This window comes from Ananas comosus, linkage group 20 (assembly GCF_001540865.1).
Source record: "Ananas comosus cultivar F153 linkage group 20, ASM154086v1, whole genome shotgun sequence".
NCBI classification, from domain to species: domain Eukaryota; kingdom Viridiplantae; phylum Streptophyta; class Magnoliopsida; order Poales; family Bromeliaceae; genus Ananas; species Ananas comosus.
In genome coordinates, this window is record NC_033640.1 from 7,156,578 (window position 1) to 7,171,745 (window position 15,168).

General features: G+C 37.2%; 1 long non-coding RNA gene across 6 annotated transcripts; it reads left to right on the forward strand.

Moving 5' to 3' along the window:
* On the forward strand, positions 210-1,905 carry LOC109725877. Of its 6 annotated transcripts, none has more exons than XR_002220357.1 (4): positions 210-564; positions 634-767; positions 840-944; positions 1,849-1,905. It is a non-coding gene; the product is annotated as an uncharacterized LOC109725877 (long non-coding RNA). The 6 variants fall into 6 exon arrangements; XR_002220361.1 differs by having other exon boundaries at positions 634-758; XR_002220359.1 differs by having other exon boundaries at positions 634-752.

Sequence of the window (15,168 nt, forward strand, 5' to 3'; positions counted from 1 at the left end):
ATTATATCCATTGGATTTATTTGAGCGAGTCTGGATAGTGACTATCCGTATACTACTTATTCAAGATCGGATACACGTCAGGTCCAAATTGGGATCAGATACGCGTCAAGTCTAAATTGGGTACAGATACCTGTATACAAATATTATTTTATGAATTTTATTAAATTGTATGGGCAAAATTTATTTTGGCCATTATATTGTAGTATCCTTGTTTTATTTATTAATTAATTAACTTATTTATGTTTTATGTCGGTTGGTGCTAATTGGGGTGGCTTGGATGCCACGTCCACCCGTGCATGCAAATTAGGGTGGCTTGGATGCCACGTGCACCCTTTGCATGCTTATCAACAAATTAGGTGGGCATTGCCTAATCTTTCTACTTCTCTCTTTGTTCAACCGAAGCAAAGAGCTCGGAGGAGGTAGCCGCGAGGACGAGTTCGACGCCGACGACGCGCCGCGAAGCCGTTCGAGGGTACGGTTGGGATTGTAGCGTTGCGAGGAAACTAGGCGAGGATGCGTTTTCGCCGTTCTCGACGCCGCGTCGATGTCCGATTAGCCTTTGAGGTGAGTGTTCCGTTGCACTGCTTCAAGTATTATCATTTCGAGCTTGGTGCTGATTTGCAGAATTTCCAGCGTCGACCGTCGGTATTTCAGTTCGTACTCGGCGTAGGAGCGTCGGTTTTCGACGGGACTTGGTTTGTTGGATTCGGGACTTCGAGAGGAATCCACGAAGCCCTTACTTGCTGGATTTGGTAAAGGTTTGCTAGGTCGGAATTTCGCTCTTCTCTGTTGCTGTTTTTGAGGCAGAAATAATGCTTATTGTCGGATTCTCCGTGTAGAGTTTGGCGGGAGCTTGACTTCGGGCCTTGGGAGGTTTTCGGACGTTTCGGCAGGTTGTTCCGCAGCCGAGGGGAGTTCCGTGCTGCCAGGGATTAGCGAGCGAGGTGGGTTACATCGGTTTATTCCTAAGTATAGCATTAGTCGACATGTATGATTTGTAGTTGTATAAATCATGTGTAGCTCTATCTCATTGATTATATCTTGGATAAATACGATTTGAGAACATGATTAATAAATATGAATATACATGTTGGACTTGGATTTGACTTAGGAGAAAACGCGATAACGATCGGCATATGTTAACTACCTGATTTAGCCCTAGGGACCGTGGTATGATTTTATACGGTTTCAGTATCATCATAGTGAGTATTCCAGGTAGTTTAGATTTCAGTTACACTCGTGCTGGGATGCCGAGTGTATTTTTACAGTAGCGTTCAGGCTGTTCCGGACTGTTGGGTGCCGTCGGGGTTGACGGTGGACCCGGTTCGCCGTTTTGGCGTCAGATTGTGCCGAGGGCACGTTACTAGTTGGTTGTTAGACCAGTGTGAGTCGGTTACTTGACTTTGGCTTGTTAGAGCCTGTTTGAGCTCGACAGAGACACGCTGCATACTCGGTTGGGTAGCTCCCACGAGTGCCACTCCGGAGGCGGGCTTAGTGCTTTTGCGTTGGTGTCGCTCATGCCGGTTGGACTTGCTCTCCACGGACCAGTAGTGTGGAGGTAGCTGATTGTCACAACTGGGCAGGGACGGGTGTGTTCACAGTCCCAGGGACGGGTATGCTTACAGTCCCGATTGGATTGGGTCAGATTTGACATTTCCTACAGTTGGTTAGTGTAGAGCATGATAGTGTAGTGATTCATAGCGGTAGATTTCATTCCTGCATTTACTACTATCCTGGCTCCCTTCTGTAGACTTAGTGGGTGGACCGATGTTGTTTAGGGCGGCACCCACTGAGGACTACCTGTTTTTACAGTAGTTCTCACGCCCTGTTGTTACCCCTGTTTTGCAGAGCCCCAGGTTTCGGCTGCTGCACTCTCCGAGACGGATCGAGGCAAGGGCGTCGCGAGTTAGAGCCCTACCCGACGAGCAGAGCTAGAGGCACCCCTACTGCAGGTAGACGTTTTGGTTTTCGGGTTCATGTACATAGTATACTTAACTCGCCAGTGCGAGTAGCTCTGTATTTTGGATTTTGGACTATGTATGTGAAACTCAGTTTGTTTAGCTTCTGTTTACTTTAGCAGCTCTATACTACTGTTTGTAGTATTGTATGATTTACAGGTACAACTGTCGCTTCGTATACAGGAAAAATTCCTTTGTATACGGCGAATTTGTCGGCGTGCCCGGGGAACGAAACATCCGGGGCGTGACATATATTGACTGATTAAAAAATATAAAATTCAAAATAACTTTATATATAAACACACAAAAATAAGAAAATTATGATAGCATATCATAGATAAAGAGAATATAAGTTGTAGTAATTACTAATATTATATACTAACATTCAGAAAAAAGAAAAAAAACAAAAAAGAATCGAAAAACTCACTAAATAAAATATTTATTAAAAAAAACTAGGTTGTCGACTATAATTGGAGAAGGGATTTGGAAAAAAATCATCCGTGCCATGCCTATAGAGAAATAATATCGCTGACAATGATCACGATGGAAATATTGTTTCCTATAAAACAAGCTGAAAAAAAATTTTCAGACTAATTTTTTTTTTTTTTTTTTTTTTTTTCAGACGTTTAGTTTGGTGTAAAGAAAAAATTACTTTACAGATGCAAAGGAAAACTCAGCTTTTCATTTTTCGTCTCATCTCCGCGGAAAACGAAAACTTGGAGAAGAAATCGCTGATCACATCGCGGTACACGAGCTTAGGGTGAAAGCTCGTGGAGTCGTAGACCGCGTGAGTGGTCCATGCTGGACCACACACCCATATCTCTCTCTCTCTCTCTCTCTCTCTCCACACAAGAGAGAGAGAGAGAGAGAGAGAGAGAGAGAGACGGGATAAAAAATTATTATATATATTTTATATTTTTATAATATAATAATATATATTGTATTATATACATACTATGATATAGAGTCCGACTACTATATTATTATGAGTACGATTGCCCTCGTACTCATAAGGCCTCGTACACATAAGTTGTTTTTGATGATAGAGCTTCCGAATCGACGATCCATACCGTTTAACATTATCTAGATCATTTAAAACTTCTAGAAATTAAATTTCATAATTTTTCGACATCATTTACCTTACGATCAAAAGCTCACAAAATTGACAATTTTTAACGGCTGGTATGGGATACTTGCTAGTTTAACGGTGTAAAAGAATTGGAATAGGTTGAATTTTTAATAGAAAAATCTATTCACTATCTAGATAAAGATCAATAACTCCGATCTTAAATTGAAGGATCTGATCATCCATTTTTAGGACGTCGTTTGATTTTGACCGTTCATGTTATACTCGTTTGATGGACTTTATTATGATTTCAAAAAATGATGAAATTTATTTTTTAGAAGTTTCAAATATTCTAGATCATATTTAATGGAGTGAATCGTCGATTCGGAAGCCCCATCATCGAAAACAACTTATGAGTACGAAGGGCCCAATACGCATAAGAGTATAATAGCCCTACTCCTATGATATATATTATATTATATAGAGTCCGGCTACTATACTATTATGGGTACGATCGTCCTCATACTCATAAGTTATTTTCGATGATAGAGCTTCCGAATTGACGATCTACACCGTTAAACGTTATCTAGAGCATTTGAAACATTTAGAAATCAAATTTCATAATTTTTCGACATCATTACCTTACAATCAAAAGCTTACAAAGTTGACAATTTTTAACGGCCGGTATGGAATACTTGCTAGTTTAACGATGCAAAAGAATCCGAATAAGTTGAATTTTTGATAGAAAATTTTATTCACTACATAGATGAAGATCAATAACTCCGATCTTAAATTGAAGGATCCGATCATCCATTTTTAAGACATAGTTCGATTTTTACCGTTCATTTTATATTCGCTTGATGGACTTTATTATAATTTCGAAAAATTACGAAATTTATGTTTAGAAGTTTCAAATACTCTAGATCAAATTTAACGGAGTGGATCGTCGATTCGGAAGCTCCATCATCGAAAACAACTTATGAGTACGAAGAACCTAATTTTCATAATAGTATAGTAGCCCTACTCATATTATATACTTATATCTATTTATTATATAATATAATTTTAATATATTTAATTTACAAATAATAATAATAATAATATATTGTGATAATTGTTATACATCAATAATATATAGTATATAAAATAGGAGAAAATATGTAATAATTTTTTTATTTATCTTTTCCTTATTTTTCCTTTCAACCAAACAACCGTGATGGAAAACTATTTTTTCTTTCCTACAAACCAAACACTAAAGAACATAAAATTTTCTTTCCTACAAACCAAACACTAAAGAACATAAAATTTGTTTTCCGAAAAAAAAAATTTTTCTACGAAATTTTTTTTTTCACAATTTTATGTGGAATCAAACACACCCTTAGGTGGAAATGAAATAAAAAACATAAAGAGTAAACAACAAAGAGTAAAAATTAGAAAAAAGAGGTTGACCTAGTGGCTGAAACCTTGATAGTACAAAGTGCTTGGTGTTATCAATAGCATTGTAGCCAGACTATATATATATATATATATATATATATATATATAAATATATATATATATATAGAGAGGGAGAGAGAGAGAAGAGAGAGAGAGAGATTAGAGTTTGAGCTAGAAATACTCTCAAAAGCACCATGAACGGTGGGCTTTGAGTTTTAACCATTGAATTGAAGATGTGGGTGAAATGATGTGTGTTAGTGTTTTGTGATAGATGGAATAGTGTTTGATTCAAAAGCTATTAGTACTATCAAAAGTAGATCACGGAGACTACAAACTTAGAAGCAACCAGGGTTAGTGCTTCTAAGTATTGTAGCTCAATTAAATATATATATATATAATACTATATAGCTTAGGTGGTATAAATTTTTACGGTTAGCACGAAGCGCCTCCGTGCTACCAAGTTGTTTAATGATGCGTCGCTCTAAATCTGCGATTGCGATCCGTTAGACTTGATCTACACTATTGAAAGTACTTGGAAACTAAATTTCATAATTTTTCGGCGTCATTTACCAATCAAACGAGTAGTCTAAAAATGAACGGCTGAAAATAAAAATCTTATAAAAAACAGTGATAAAGAATTCGAATTTCAAATCGGAAGTATTGGTCTTGCTATTGATGTTAAGTAGAATTTTCTATTAAATTTTCATCTAATTTGGATACTTCTACACCGTTGAACTTAAAAACGCATCATATCTACCATTAAAATTGTTAATTTTGGAACCTTTTGATCACTAGCCAAATGATGTCGAAAAATTATGAAATTTAGTTTTCAAATATTTTTAATAGTATAGATCAAGTCTAACGGAGCCGATCGTCGATTTGAAAGCCGCATCATTGAAAACAACTTGGTAGCACGGAGACCTCTGTGCTACCGATAGTATACCAGCCTAGCTCTATATATATATATATATAATCTGGCTACTATACTCTTATAAGTACGATCGCCCTCGTATTCATAAGTCGTTTTCGATAATAGAGCTTTCGAATCGACGATCCATGCCGTTAAACGTTATTTACAGCATTTAAAACTTCTAGAAATCAAATTTTATAATTTTTCGATATCATTTACCTTACAATCAAAAGCTCACAAAATTGACAATTTTTAACTGCCGGTATGAGATATTTGCTAGTTTAATGGTGGAAAAGAATCGGAATAGGTTGAATTTTTGATAGAAAATTCTATTCACTATCTAAATAAAGATCAATAACTCCGATCTTATATTGAAGGATCTGATCATCCATTTTTAGGATGTCATTCGATTTCGACCGTTCATTTTATACCCACTTGATGGATTTTATTATGATTTTGAAAAATCACGAAATTTATTTTCTAGAAGTTTCAAATACTCTAGATCATATTTAACGGAGTGGATTATCGATTCGGAAGCTCCATCATTGAAAACAGCTTATGAGTATTAAGAACTCTATACTCATAAGAGTATAGTAGCCATAGCCTATATATATATATATATATATATATATAGAGTAGGGCTACTGTACTCTTACGAGTATAGAACCCTTTGTACACATAAGTTGTTTTGACTAATGGAGTTTCTGAATCGACCATCCATTCCATTAAATAGGATATAGAAAAAAATAAATTTCATAATTTTTTAAAATTATAATAAAGTCCATCAAACAGATATAAAATTAGCGGTCAAAATCAAAAGACGTCCTAAAACTAGATGTTCGGATCCTTCAAATTAAGATCGGAGATATTGATCTTTATCTAGATAGTAAATAGAATTTTTTTATAAAAAATTCAACTAATTCTGATTATTTCACACCGTTAAACTAGCAAATATTCTATACTGGCCGTTAAAGATTATCAATTTTGAGATTTTTTGGCATAAGATAAATAATGTCAAAAAATTATAAAATTTAATTTCTAAAAATTTTAAATACTCAAGATAATATTTAACGGTATTAATCGTCGATTCTAAAGCTCCATCGTTGAAAATGACTTATGAGTGTGAAGTGATGTGCAGTTAGGATAATAATGATCTATGGTTATGGTGATAGTGGTCTCCTAGGGTTGAGTGAGTGGTTGGTTGAATAGTATGATCTAACGGATGGAAATGGTTAAAAGGATAAATCTAATGGTCCAAAATTTATAAAGAAATCTATACTGATGAAAATATATAAAGTGGCCATACTCTCTCTCTCTCTCTCTCTCTCTCTCTCTCTCTCTCTCTCTCTCTCTCTATATATATATATATATATATATATATATATATATATACACAAACACCAANTGAGTAAAACATATTTTATTCACAGGATGAAAGTTGTACATATATGCTGGTAGTACATGAGTACCATGCTTATGAAATTAATAGATAAATATATAAGAAAGTCGTATCTATTCTTTTGATTTTATATTTATTAAATTGTCTGATTTTAGTAAATTAGATTAAAAATTATAGTAAATTTATTAAAAGTTTCATCATATTTAGCAGGTTTAGTTTATTTTAGCAAAAATTAAAATATTTAATGAATAAAAGTTAATAGTAAATTAAATTAATTAAAATAAAATAAAATAAAATTATAAAAAATATTAATTTTCAAAAGAAAGCATAGTTGAAGGACCTATTTTCTAATGAAATATAGTTGAGGGTGTTTAAATACATATTTACCAAACTAATTTACCGATATAACTTTCGAATCAAAAGTCCTGATTAGTCATTTTACATTATAACAGTGTTTTGAATACTAATTTACCAAACGCATAGAATGAAAAAACTATCACGCTACCATAGTCATATATGGTTGTTTTGCCAAACGTCTACATACTTTTCCTACAGCAGTTTATATATAAAACAACTTTTTTACAACAACTTTTAGAAATACTTTTGCCACCGCTACTGCACACCCAAACTAAGCCTTAGACTCCGTTGGTAATTCTAAACAATATTCCAATATAAAATATATCCTCTCTTTAAGTTAAGTTATGAATATTTTGTATACCCACTAAGGATGACAGCATCGCCATGAAAATATTACGTGATGAAGCTAAAATAATTTAAAATGAGGAATATATATATATATATATATATATATATACCGTCAACGTAACAACAGACACTATTACAGGCAACTAGAAGCATTTGCTATATTTCTGTACATGCAAAATATAAATTTTATTTTTTTTCTTTAAAAGCTTTTTAAATATATTACTCGCATGACTGTAGATGAAAATTCAAAATCTCTAATGATTATGATTACTTATTTTTTTTTTTATTATTTTATTATTTTTTTTTCCTGTTTATGTTAACCCCCTGGCGCGTGCGTCCGTTACGCCCGCGTCAGCTGTGCACGCGCCTACGTGCTTGAGGCGCACGGCCGTTGCACCTGCAGAACGTTGCCAACGTTCTAATTTAACCCTTTTTTTTATTAAAAACTTTACTGTTCATGACTTTTGTACGACAGCGAGAGAGTTTGTTTTGAAAATTAAAAAAAGGAAAACAATGGGAACATTATAGAAAGAAACTATTGAGAGTTATTTTATTTTTCTTTATTATTTTGGCTTGATTCTTTTATCATCAGGTGTTGATAGAATTTTCGTCAATCTCTTACACGTTCGTATTCGTAGAAGGAGTAATTCCGGTCGTACCTTAAGACGGTGTTTCCGGTTAACCCTGCACAAAGAACGGAAATACGCCTTAGTCTAGTGTTTCGCACGTTTTCGAATCAAATTATGTGGCATTCTTCTTCCACAATATTTTTAAAATTTAGCAATCATCTATAAGTTAAATTTATTAATTTTCTCACAAAATTAGCTGGATTTTAATCACAATCGGATTGTTCGTTGTAGTTTCCCCAATGATGACATCATTAATTTTTGTCTAATTTTGACAATTTGTCCTTAAAATTATAAGGCCCATTATTTTTTTATTCTCAAAGTTTAATTTATTATAATTTTTTATGTGAATTTTAAAAATTATTATAATCAAGTCTGATAATTAAATTTAGTTGATTAAATATTATCATATTGCTTGTGTAAAAGTAATTTGACTTCTTAATTTTTGTCACACATCGATCACACATTGATAGGGGTGGAAACGAGCCGAGCTCGAGCGAGCTTACCTCGGCTCAAATTCGGCTTGAAATTAATTTCGGGCTTAAATTTCAGCTCAAGCTTGGATTGAAATTAATTCGAGCCGAGCTCGAGCGAGCCTAATTTCGAGTCGAGCGAGCTCGAGCCCTAAACGAGCCGCTTGAAATTCTCAACATCATACGATCAATACTTTAATTTGTATAGAACATTATCTATAATTTGATACAAAAATATATCTAATAGCTCAAAGTACAAAATAATTATATAAAATATAGTATTATAATATGAAAAAAATAATTTATAAGTTGAATATCTAATCTTTTCAGCCTCATATGTCTTTTTTTCCGCCTTTAATCTCAATATTATTTATTTTCATTTATGCAGTCAAAAATAAATAAATTTTATAGATAAATATTTGATTAAACTATCCAATCATATATAACAAAAATTAAAATTTTATATGAATAATAATTTTTTACTTTAAAAATATTCTGTATATTTTCTCAAGCATACAATTAATAGCAAGATAGGCAACAGCAGGCATATGCTGTTACTTGGTAACTTGGAGGGCGTCCCGCTTGGCCGCTTAGGATAAGAGACAGAAAAAGAGAAAGAGAGAAACATATTGAAAATTTAGAGTTCTATGAAAGAAAGAAGAAAAGGAAAAATGTATAAATTTAGTGAAATTTTGCTCTTTTATTTGTCTATTGAGTTTGTTTTTATAGGCCAACAACATTGGCCCAATTTTAACTAAACTCAGATTATTCACTCAGCCTATATATAATTAAAATATATTATATTTATATATTTTTTAATATATATATTAAGTATAGTATTATATTATATAATTAATAATATATAGTATATATTATAGTAATATGTGTAAGAACTACTCTGCTATCGAAAATATAGAATTTGATGCTTTTGAATTTTTGACCTTTGTCGAATTGTATGGTTGGAATGATTGCGTCCCCTAGGATTATAATATTCCTAAAATTGAGTGGTCCCTACAGAAATAATAGTATTAATTCAAGAAATGATTAAAGGGGTTGATCTAAGAATCAAAAAATCGAAAGCACCATATCCTCTATACTTGCATAGCATAGTAGCTCATATATATCAGTATATATATATATATATATATATACTATATATACTATAGATATATATATATGTAATATTCGAGCTTTTCGAGCTTTTCGAGCCTAATTCGAACGAGCCGAGTAATACTCAAGCTCGGCTTGAAATGAATTTCGAGCCTTTTCTTTTTTGTTCAAGCTCGGCTCATTTAATTTTGAGTCAAGCTCGAGCGAGCCAAATATCGAGTCGAACGCGAGCTGGCTTGCTCATTTGCCAGCCCTACACATCGATCACAATTTGACATCTTAATTTTTCTCAAAGTCTCGCATTCCAGAGGGATTCGGAGTGCGTGGGAAGCTCAGTCCACGTTTCGTTGGCCATTTTGAGGTATTGGAGCGAGTTGGACCGGTTGCTTATAGGATTGCTCTACCTCCCCGACTGGCCGGTATCCACGATGTCTTCCACGTCTCGGCATTGAGGAAATATGTATTCGACCCCTCCCATGTGATTGACTTCACTCCACTAGAGATTGGCAAGGATCTGAGATACGATGAGAGACCATTGCAGATTCTTGCTCGAGAGACGAAAGAATTGAGCAACCGGGTCATCCCGTATGTAAAAGTGCAGTGGAGTAATCACGAGGAGCGAGAGGCGACCTGGGAGCCCGAGACGGTGATGAGGGAGTCCTGTCCCTACCTTTTTGAGACTCGGAGCTGAGATATGTTTAAGTTTCGAGGACGAAACTTTTGTAGTGGGGGAGGATGTGGTATCCCTAGAGTACAGCAATAAAGGCTTGTCGGCAGCTCTGGAGAGTGTCGGGACAAGTCCGAGTCGCGTTGGCACAAAATAGACGCCAAACGGACTCAGTGGGGATGCGAGAGCAGAAATTAGGATTGTAATCTGCCAAATGCAGATTTTCTGCTTGCTGTACCGATACAACCATCAAGGCGTACCGGTACATCTTGCTGTACCGGTACAACATCAAAGGTGTGCCAGTACACTGCACCTGTTTATGCGCAGATTGTTCTCGGGTTACCATTTGTACCGGTACTCACGTGTACCGGTACACCAGTGTAGATAAGAGGACTTTTTGGTCTTTTTTCACCTCGTTCGTGTCACCCATCCCCTCCCTCTGTATTTAGGCATGTGTAGAGCTGAGAGAGAGAGATTATACTATTCTTCTTCTCCCCTCTCTCTCTAGCTTGGACCGGTTGCCTTTGGAGCTCGGGTGGGGTGGATCATCGTCGACGTCGCGCCGCGGTGTCGTTCGAGTGTACGTTCGTCATCGTAGCATCGCGAGGAGGCCGGGCGAGGGTGCGATTCCGCCGTTCTTGACGTCGCGCCGGATTGGAATTAGCTATCAAGTGGGTTGATCGTCGGTTTAGCTTCTAAGTATATATGTGTAGTCGGCATGGGTGCATGGTAGTATGTTGTATATCGCATTTGCTCGATTCTTGATTTAGTATAGTTACTAATAAAATCTGAATCGGAGTCTTGTCGTTTGCCTATATTTACTAGCACATGTTGGACTTGGATGTGACTTAGGAGAAAACTGCGATTATGATCTGTCATATGTTTAAACTATCTGATTTAGCTCTACGAGCCGTTGTTATTTTGTATCGCCGCAGTATCGGCGTGGTGGATATCCCAGGTAGTTTAGATTTCAGTTACGCTCGTGCTGGGATGCCGAGTTTATTTTTACAGTAGCATTCAGACCGTTCCGGATTGTTGGGGGCCGTCGGGGTTGACGGTGGACCCATATCGCCGTTTTGGCATCGGATTGTGCAGAGGGCACTTGACCTGTTGATTGTTAGACCAGTTAGATTCGGTTACTTGACTTGGGCTTGTGAGAGCCGGATTGAGCTCGATAGATATACGCTGCATACTCGGTTGGGTAGCTCCCACGAGTGCCACTCCGAAGACGGGCATTGTGCTTTCTCGTTGGTGTCGTTCGTGCAGGTTGGGCTTGCTCTCCACGAACTGCTTAGTGTGGAGGTAGCTGTATAGTCGCAACCGGGCGGGACGGGTGTGCTCACAGTCCCAGGGACGGGTAGGCTTACAGTCCCAGTTGGATTGGATAAGGATTGACATTTCCTACAGTTGGTTAGTGTAGAGCATGATAGTGTAGTGACTTATAGCTGTAGATTTTCTTCCAATATTTCTTTTACTATCTTTGCTCCCTTCTGTAGACTTGGTGGGTGGACCGACGATGTTAAGGGTGGTACCCACTGAGGACTACTTGTGTTTACAGTAGTTCTCATACCCAGTTGTTACTTTTCTTTTGCAGAGCCTTCAGTTCCGGCTGCTGCATCTTCTGAGGCAGATCGTGGCAAGGGCGTTGCGAGCTAGAGCCCTACCCGACGAGTCGCCGAGCTAGAGGATTACCCGCTGCAGGTAGTGTAGTTTTTGAGTTCATATACATACTTTTACTGTATCTCGCTGGGCGAGTTTTTGTTTACTGGACGTTGTATGTATAGTGAACTGTTCTTTTCTACCTGGTTATGTTTTGTTTCTTTGCAGCTCTATACTACTGGTTATAATATTGTATGTTTTACAGGTACAGCTCGCTTCGTATACAGGAAAAATTTCTTTGTATACGGCGGATTTGTCGGCGTGCCCGGAGGACGTGTCATCCGGGGCGTGACATTGAGGCTTTGGAAAAAATAAAAATCAAAATTTTCAGACTTTTCAGATGCTCAGAAAAATCTTTTGGGCACCAGAAAACTTTTGGACTGTCTGATCAAGTATCTATTTCCTACCAGACGCTCTACCAAGAGAAAGGGTGCGTAGATTGTTAAATAATCAGGTGCTCGAATCTTCCTAAAGGCATCTAAAACTTTCCAAACTATCTCGCCGGTGCTAGGTTTCATTTCCATATGCTCTACCTGAAAAGAGAGGTCACTCGGGTTATTAAACATTCAGACGTTTCTGAAACTACTGTCGGACGTTTGGGTGGACGCTCAGATTAATTTCCTAACGCTCAATTTAAGAGCGGTTCAATTTAAGAGCCCTAGAGCATAGTTGTTTAGGACTTTTGAGCCCTAGGGCGGAGTGTTTTTTTTTTTTGAGAGAAAGGTAGTATGCTATCCGTTTCGTTTAATTTTTTTAGAAATAAACTCAGCTGAAATGTGAATCAATTAGGATTCGAACTTGGGATCTTAGATATCAACTACCAACCCTTTTGCCACTTGCACTAGGGACAATCGGTGCCCTAGGGCAGAGTTGCCTGAGACTTTAGAGCGCTTGAAAGATTAGGCAGCCAAAACATGCCAAGGAGGCAGCTATTGTTTTAAATACAAGTTTGATAGGCCAGATTACTAGGTCTTCGGGTTAGGGTTCACAAGGAAGGCGAAGGCTACCTTACCAAGCTTCATTACCCTAGATGGGAGAGGCCTGATTATTTTCAAACTCTTTATGCCTTAACTTGCGGAATCCCGATCATTCTCGACCTCTTGTGCTTATCGATTGGAGAGTAGTTTCGCTCGTTTTCAATTTTTCATAAGATGTTTATAAGTGAATTTGATTCGAACCATCTAGCCTATTAGAGTCAAAGAAATGACATAAGTAGTTTCTTTTCTTGGAATTTGAAAGTTAATTTGGACCTTAGTATCACTGAATCCTATATAGACATCTTCATTCAGTCATAATAGTCACATGGTGCATTATATTTTTTTTCACTGCAGTAGAAATACCTTTTCTTTCTGCATATTTACTATCTATGCCTCTTTTAAAGCAATTAGAGTAAAGCGTCACTTTCGGCAGTCATACGCTCTGATAATTTATTTCAAGTTCTCATCTCTTTATAGTTATTGTTTTTATATAGCCATCCATCGTTAGTGAGTCACATGATCACAAAGGCGTCACGAGCTAGTTAAATCGTCATCGAGTCGGTCGGAAGAAGTACCATTTTATAAGAACAAAAGAAACTTGTATTTGTTTGGGCAGATGATGATGTAAACTTAATTATTACGCATAGAGAGTTAAAGGACAATTGTAAAAATTTAAGTTAATAAAAACTCTTTTGGCCGAAATAACTGGCCCAAAATGCTTAACCATACTTATCATTATTAGGGTCCTAGATCATTATGTTCTGATGCATAAACCTTTTCCATCGGATCTAAATGTGTCTTTTGAAATCGGGCGATATAATGGATCTTGCGGGTTCAAGAGATGACTCTCACCCAACCTTTGTAAGATTTTAGATGTGGCTCTTGTAATCACGCTGTTCATGCCAAAATTGAAATTAACATGCCGACCTAGCACACGTATGAGCCGAAGAAATAAGGACACGTCGTACACCAGGAGTCGGCAATAAGGCGCCTGAAAACCAAGAGCATTTAGGCGGGAACGGTTGAGAAGTGGAGCGTAACTTTCATGTGAAGTGGGGCGTAACTGCCATGTGAAGTGGGACGTAACTTCCATGAGAAGTGGGGCGTAACTTTCACGATCATGGTTACAATCACTCCCCCAACCAACTAAAAATGTGGGCTGAGAAGACATCACTATAAATAGTAACTTCAAAGCCTGTAATAAGGGTCTTTCTCCATCCTGAACGAGAAGACCACCCTTATTTCCTCTGCATTTTATCGCTTTTCTAGGAGTAGTCTAAATGTAATTTTTTCTTTTCCGCATTTACTGCATTCCTCGGAGTAGTTCGCTAAGTAGAACCCTGGAGTCTGTCTGCCCCACGGGTATCACTCCGTTGTAGACTATATTTGTAGAGTCTGTCTGCCCCACGGGCATCACTTTGTTGTAAACTATATTTCTGAGTCTGTATGCCCTTCGGGCACACTCTTTTTTATTATTATATATTTAAGCATTCGACTCTTTCAACCGACCAGTCATTGTGTATTTCATTTATTCGGCTCTTTCAGCCGACCAGTTACTGTATACTTCTTCCATTCGGCTCTTCTGCCGACATTGATCCCTGCACAGTTCATACATTCGGCTCATCCAGCCGAACCGAATCTATTGTAGAGGTTTCTGAACCCGGCTGATCCGATCCCTCATCAGCCGAATCGCTTGATCTGTCGAAGGGCGCACACTTCGAGGGTCATCGTTCGCAGCCGTTCCTCACCCCGACGCGCTCCCCGAGGAAGATATTTGACCGGGTCAAGGGTCGGAAAATTCGGCTACTAACAATTTTTGGCACGCCCGGTGGGACTCGATTTTAGGTAAATTCATATTTTTATTGAAATTATGACTGATGATAATGCCATGAATTTGCGCAATAGGGTCGTTCCTAGAAATTCTGGGAGTGATCAACCTAGTGATTCATACAATGCTAGCAAATGTCAAGCAGTTTTACCAGTTGAAGGAGAAACTAGTGGACAGTTGGCTTATCAAGAGCCGAGTCTAACTCATACACTCGGCCAGATGAGCCGAGTCCTGCAAACTTTAGATCAAAATATCCATCAAAGTACCGCTCGATTAGACGCGGTACTGGCCGCCATCACGGCCTATAATGAAAATATTGCACGAATAGAGCAATTATTGACTCGAAATGAGCA